The sequence below is a fragment of the Hevea brasiliensis genome, chromosome 3 (genome assembly GCF_030052815.1).
Source record: "Hevea brasiliensis isolate MT/VB/25A 57/8 chromosome 3, ASM3005281v1, whole genome shotgun sequence".
In the NCBI taxonomy this organism is placed as follows: Eukaryota; Viridiplantae; Streptophyta; class Magnoliopsida; order Malpighiales; family Euphorbiaceae; genus Hevea; species Hevea brasiliensis.
In genome coordinates, this window is record NC_079495.1 from 116,163,451 (window position 1) to 116,171,284 (window position 7,834).

Here is a 7,834-nt window from a genome sequence, read left to right on the forward strand (position 1 = left end):
TGTAACACGACCCATGTAATCTATGGAGACCCGTGTAAGATTCTGCCTAGCAAAGCTTGAAAAATTCCCAGAAGAACAGCAGAACACGGGCTATGTAATTGGACTCGTGTAACTGGCCAAGACCCATGTAATCTTCTGTCCAAACGCGAGATGCAAATTTCAAGTTCCAGTAAGTTACACGCCCCCTGGGTCGTGTAGTGGCACACGGGCCGTGTATCAGTCGACAGCCAGTTTCTTGAATAAATTCTAGCTCCATTTTTTACATTTAGAACAAACTTCTAATGCCTTGGGGACTCTAAAAACCTGACCCTAGAACATTTAATATAAATAGAAGTAGCAGAAGACAGAGAGAAAAAATTCGGACATCCGAGATCTGATAGTCGACCATTCATACACCCACCTTCACATCTTCATCATTCTCTCTAAGTCGTCTTGAAGAATAGTGCATTGGCATCAAGGAGGAGCCCTCAGCTGAAGTTCCACAAGTTCAAAGCTGTAGATTCTCTTCGGTTCTTTTGTTCTAATTCTTTAGGCCGCTTTTATGTTCTTTCATTTCATCTTTGTTATGTTTGCTAAACTCACCATGAGTGAGTAGTTTCTTTATTATGGAATTAGGAGAGTAACGCTTGTAATCATTATTATGGATAAATATTGAGTTTTATCTATTGGATTTGAGTTTTATTCTTAATATTCTATGTTCTCAATGCATGCTATGTGTCGGTACTCACTTAGACATGATATAAGATATTAATTGAAGAACTAAAAGGTGAAGATTGGTATTGGAAAATCAGAATATTACTTAGGAAATCTGATTTAGAGATAGGCTGATGACCTTCATAGAATTCCATAATTAATCATAGATCTTAAAGGGTTTTGATTAGGACTAATCACCAATGAAAGTAGGGTTTAGCTCTAATTGAAACACACCCTAGGTGCCTTGAGAGAGGACCTAGGATATCTTAGGATTAATTTCCATCAAAGCAACGATCCTCAATCCAATGAATAGACAAGATTGAATCCATAATAAGGTTAAAGTGTGAAATCTTAATTTTGGAATTGTTTTAATAAATTGTTTCATTTTAAGTTCATTATTCTCCTAGTTTTTAGTGCTCAAGATAAATTAGATTCACACTCCCATTATATTCGGTGGCCTAGACAGTCAAAATTGCTGTGTAACTTAGTACTTGCTTATTAAATTCTTCGTGGGACGATACTCTACTCATTACTTTATTACTTGTTAGTGATCCGTGCACTTGCGGGGTTGTAAAACCAGCAAACACTCACTGAAAGTAAGCTAATAAATGTACCTTGGTTCATGATATGCCCCTTCCATGAGCACAACAGGGGCTTTGGAGACTTTAGCCTTTTTATTACTCTTTTTTTTTTAGTAAATTCACCAGCCCTTTTCTTTGGCTAAGATTTAGCCTTTTCAATGAGCAAAAGCTTCTCTTTCTGTGCTGGTGGAGGAGATGGAGGAACACTGTCATTGTTAGAATTTGAAGACAAAGTATACTAAGTAACCTTTTGCTTTTCCCTTTGATTGAGCCATGATCAAACCAGGAGCTTTTGGCAATAGGGAAGAACATTGCTAGGGTTTCAACATGAAATAAACCACCAATATAAATACCTAACAAAGATTAAAAATATTTGTAGAGAATCATGGGTAAAGTTCATATATTGCTCAAGTAGTTTGTATTAAAAAAAAAATTTATGTAACATAATGAAAGTAAAAAGAATCATATTATAACTTAAAAATGCATACCCATTGAGAATCAGAAATACAACATGTATCTTTCCAAATTTTCAAAAGAATAGAAAAAGTAATCAATGGAAAATTTGGTTTTCAAAGATATAGGGAATAGTAACAACAATTTTTGAAGATTGACATATTGCGCAGGTTATTTGCATGAGAAAGATCCAAATAAAGAAACCCATCAACAACTAGTTAAGAAAAATTGAATATACGGAAGGTAGATCAAAAATTTGTGAGAACCACAACAATCACAGATTTGAAAATATACCTATAATTTTTGAATTGATGTAAACAGATGAGAGATGACAAAAATACTTAGGCTCTCGAAAAACTTAACCTGCGAGGTACCGCTTGGCTATGAAATTTTTTAAAAATGGCAAAATTAAATGTAGAAAAAGATCGTGCAGGCGAGAAGAATTTGGGCTATCAAGTTTAGTAAGGTGCGATGAATGAATATGGGTTTGCTACAAGAAGAATGGGCTTCGTCATTTTTGAGAGAGAGAAAAATGGTGATGGCTGAAAGTAGTGTGAATGAAGAGATTAAGTGAGAGAGAGAAAAGAAAATAATAGGCTATACTTTTATTTTAATAGCTTTGGGCAGTTTCCAGAATGAAGAGCCAAAATATTTCAGTTTTTGAAAAATTAATTTTGAAATTTAAACATGAAAAGCTGAAATAGAAGTTTTGCAAGAGTTGAGGTTACATGAATTAGTAGAGAAACTGAAAAGATGATGGGTCTAAGGATTTTTAAGTCCCGTGGCTAAATTTTTTTCAAATAAAGTAGGAAATTATATTTATGCCCTTTAAAAATAATGAAGCTTAGTCTTAAAAAGAAAGGGGCATTTTTGTAATATGGGTCATAAGCACACAGTGGGGGCACATAGGAGACAGAAAAAATCCATTTAAAAATAATTTTTGAATTTTAAGCACAAGTAGACCTGAGTACATAGTATGCTAACGTAAAATTGGGAACAGTAGTGAATCACTTAGCAAACAACCTACTATGCCACTGTTACGAAAATTCTGTAGAATATTGTTCACAGCAGATTAGACCCCATAAATTTTCAAAATATATCAGAAATTTTAGCACTCATTATCAGTAATGCTAATCAACATATATCACTCAATTAATATACAAACACATGTAAATGCATCAAATATCAAGTAGGAATATTTGTCATGCCAATTTCCCTTTTTATTCTACAAAATGCGTCCTCTTTAAGTGGTTTTGTAAAGATATTAGCAAGCTGATTTTCTGAAGGGACAAATTCAATTTGAATATCACCATTTTGAATATGATCCCTTATAAAATGATGTCTTTCTCAATACGCTTGCTTCTAGAGTGTTAGACAGGATTTTTTATCAAATTTATAGCACTTGTATTATCACATCTTATAGGAATATAATCAAATTTAATTTCAAAATCTTTAAGTTATTGTTTCATCTATAAAATCTATGCTGCACAACTTCCAACTGTAATATATTCAGCTTCGACTGTAGAAAGTGCAACAGAAGTTTGCTTTTTTACTATGCCATGAGACTAATGCATGACCCAAAAATTGATAAGTTCTAGAAGTGCTTTTTCTGTCTAACCTATTGCCTATAAAATCAGAATCACTATAACTAACAAGGTCAAATAATTCACATTTTGGGTACCATAAACTAATGTTGCGTGTGCCAATGAGGTATTTGAAAATTCTTTTAATGGCAATAAGATGAGATTCCTTTGGACATGATTGAAATCTTGCAAATGAATATCTGGCCTAGATGCAATCAAGTAGAGTAAAGAACTAATCATACCTCTATAAACTTTTGATCTACTTCTTTACCTTTTTTATCGTTCTCCAATTTAATTATTGAGCTCATGGGAGTACCAATGCTTTTCAGATCTTCCATTTTGAACTTCTTTAGCATGTCTTTGATGTATTTGGATTGATTTATAAAAATTCCATCTCTCATTTGCTTAATTTGCAATTCAAGAAAGAATGTGAGTTCACCCATCATACTCATTTCAAATTCACTTTCCATCATGTTAGAGAATTTCTTATGAAGAGAATGGTTAGTTGCACAAAAAATAATATCATGTGGTTAGCTGCAAAGAGAATGTGGTTAGTTGCACCACATAAATTAGCACAATAAAGCATATAGAATATTTAATAGGAAAACTTTGACCATGGAAAAATCTATTCATGTACTTTTTGATGAGACTAACCCTTTTTTGCAAAGGAAAGATTCTTATCATGATGAAAATGAGCAGATTTTTGACACCGTAAATTCAAATGAAGATGAGCTTGAGCTAAAACAATTAGTAGAGGTTAATCAAAATGACAAAGAAGAAGAACTTCTACTATGTACAAATGTTGAAACTCAAGAAGAACCATCATAAAAGATGGTGACTAGAGCTCAACTTAGAAGATATTTTGGTAATGTTGCTTTTGTCTCTAAATTTGAACCTAAAACATGTGATGAATCTCAAAATGATGAGAGTTGGCTTCTTGCTATGCAAGAGTAACTCAATCAATTTAAGAGAAATAAAGTATAGATACTTGTTCCTAGACTTTAAAAGCATTTTATCATTGGAACTCAATGGGTGTTTAGGAATAAGATGGATGAAAAAGGGCATTTAATTAGAAACAAAACTAGACTATTAGGTCAAGGATACAACCAAGAGAAAGGTATTGATTTTGATGAAACCTTTGCTCCAATTGCTAGAATTGAAGCTATTATAATGTTATGTGCATTTGCATGCTTTAAAAATTTCATGTTTTATCAAATGGATGTTAAAAGTGCTTTCTTAAATAGATATATTGATGAAGAAGTTTATGTAGCCAATCCCCTGGTTTTGAAGAACCACATTTTCCAAATCATGTTTTTAAACTCATTAAAGCTCTTTATGGTGTAAAGTAAGCTCTTAAAGCATGGTATGAGAGACTTAGCAATTTTTTGCCTCAAAATGATTTTAAAAGAGGAAAAATGGATACTACTCTTTTTATTAAGAAATAAGGAAAAGACATTATTGTGCAAATTTATGTGGATGATATTATTTTTGGTGAAACTAACCATTTTCTTTGCAAGAAATTCTCCAACATGATGCAAAGTGAATTTGAAATGAGTATGATGGGTGAACTCACATTTTTTCTTATATTGCAATTAAGCAAATGAGAGATGAAATTTTTATAAATAAATCCAAATACATCAAAGACATGCTAAAGAAGTTCAAAATGGAAGATATGAAAAGCATTGTACTCCCATGAGCTTTACAATTAAATTGGAGAAAGATGAAAAAGGCAAAAAAGTATATCAAAAGCTTTATAGAGGTATGATTGGTTCTCTACACTACTTGATTGCATTTAGGCCAGATATTCATTTTAGTGTGTGTTATGTGCAAGATTTCAATTATGTCCAAAGGAATCTCATCTTGTTGCTGTTAAAAGAAGTTTCAAATAACTCATTGGCACACATAACATTGGTTTATGGTATCCAAAATGTGAATCATTTGACCTTGTTGGTTATAGTGATTCTAATTTTACTGGTAGTAGGTTGGACAGAAAAAGCACTTTTAAAACTTGTCAATTTCTTGGTCATGCATTAGTTTTATGGCATAGTAAAAAGGCAAACTTCTGTTACACTTTTTATAGTCAAACCTGAATATATTATAGTTGAAAGTTGTGTAGCACATATTTTATGGATGAAACAACAACTTGACGATTTTGAAATTAAATTTGATCATATTTTCATAAAATGTGATAAAGCAAGTGCTATAAATTTGATAAAAAATTCTATCCAACACTATAGAAGCAAGCATATTGAGATAATATATCATTTTATAAGGGATCATGTTCAAAATGGTGACATTTAAATTGAATTTGTCCCTTCAGAAAATTAGCTTGCTGATATCATTACAAAACCACTCAATGAGGAAGCATTTTATAGAATAAGAAGGAAAATTGGTATGACAGATATTGTTACTTGATATTTGATGCATTTACATGTGTTTGTATGTTAATTGAGTGATATATGTTAATTTGTGTTACTGATAATAAGTGCTAAAGTTTCTGGTATATTTTGAAAATTTTTGGGCCTGATATGTTGTGAATAGTATTTTACAGAATTTTCATAACAGTGGCATACTAGGTAGTTTGCTAATTTTCTTGTTAGCTAAGTGATTCACTATTGTTCCTAATTTTATGTTAGCATACTGTGTACTCAGGTCTAATTGTGTTTACAATTCAAAAATTATTTTTAAATGGATTTTTCTGTCTCCTACATGCCCCCACTATGTGCTTATGACCCATAGTATAAAAATGCCCCTTTCTTTTTAAAACTAAGATTCATTATTTTAAAGGGCATAAATGTAATTTTTTGCTTTATTTGATAAGAATTTAGGTGCAGGACTCAAAAATTTTTAGACCCATCACCTTTTCAGTTTATCTACTGATTCATGTAACCTTAACTCTTAGCAAAACTTTTATTTAAGTTTTTCATGTTTAAATTTCAAAATTAATTTTTCAAAAACTGAAATCTTTTGGCTCTTCATTTTAGAAACTACCCAAAGCTATCTGTAACACCCTCACTGTAACAACTCCGTACATTCTACTGTTCCGGTGACTGGTGTCGGTCCGGACAGCTAGAACGTCCGGAAAAATATTTAAACTAAAGTCAGGAACCATAATTAACTCAAATATTAATAAGAAAAATTTAGTAAAAATTTTAAAAATAAAATATAATTAAGTCAAATGAGCCGGTGCCCAAGCGATGGGTAACCAGAGGGAAGTTGCGGTTCTCGCAACTAGGAGCCCTAGACCCGGGGAAAAATTCGTAAAATAATTTTTGGGACTCCAGAGAAGGGTCATTGAGATTCCTATGGCATTAGAATGCCAAGAAAATATTTAGAAAAAATTTTCAATCGGTACAGCCAATTTTGACCCGTTAAGCCAAACGGAGGGCATTTTGGTCATTTTGCCTTCAGAGGTGATTTTTGGCCGACTTGTCCAGTTGAGTAAATAATTATTATGACATAAAATATGAATTAATGTTGATGAAAAATTTATTTGAAGTTAGTAAAGAAAGAAGAAATGAAAAATCCATAAAAATGCCAAATATGACATCATTAGGATGTCATTTAAAAGCTTCCACCAATCCCATTTAAACAACTATTTAATTAACTAATAAAAAGAGATAAACAAGGCCAAAAGAATTAAAATACCAGCTGCCTTCTTCTTCAGCCAAAACGTGAGTTTCTCCTCCATAACCCTCCATGAGAGTTTCCTTTAATTACTTCCATTTCCCATGAAATTCCACTACTAAACCCTAAGTCACCTTCACTAAAACTTGTCCATACCTCTTGGGAAAGTGATTGGCAGCCTAGAAAAGGAAAGAAAGTGAAGAATTTGAGCTCTTGAAAAGCTCTCAAGTGAGGTTAGTGCTTATTTATATAAGTATTTCTTTTATTTCATGTTAGGAACTTGAAATTGTTGTGAAATGGTAGATTAAATGAACTAAACTCATGTATATGTACCCTATGAATTTTCGGAAGCCCTAGGAAGGAATGAGTTTGATTGTATTAATGGACTTAGAGTGAATTAGAGATTATGTTTAAAGTGTATACATATATATATACAAAGAATGAAAGAGTTAACTAAAGAAATTTGTGAAAACCATGACTTTGAGCTAGGGTTTAGGAGTAAAATGTGGACTTGGCTTAGGAAATGGTTAAAGAACATTCTAATGGTCAATTAGTGACCATTTGAGGTAAGTTGACCATAAATTGGACTGAAATATAGCATGGCAAAGTGAATGAGTATGCTGCCCAATGAGTGCAGTAGGGTGGCTGAGATTTTAGTCCACTTGGACTGCCATACCTTTGGCTGTGTTGGTCCAATTGGTGTTTGGCCAATTGGAAATGAAATTAGGCTTATAATGGCACATTTTTTCTGAAGAACCATGACCAAAAGACCAAAGCAAGAGGACTAAAAGTTGGCCCCAATCCGGATACCCTGCAACAGCACCTGCAGAAATGACCAAATGAACAGCAGTAACTGTTCATTTGGCCATAACTCACTGTAGATATGGTCAATTGACC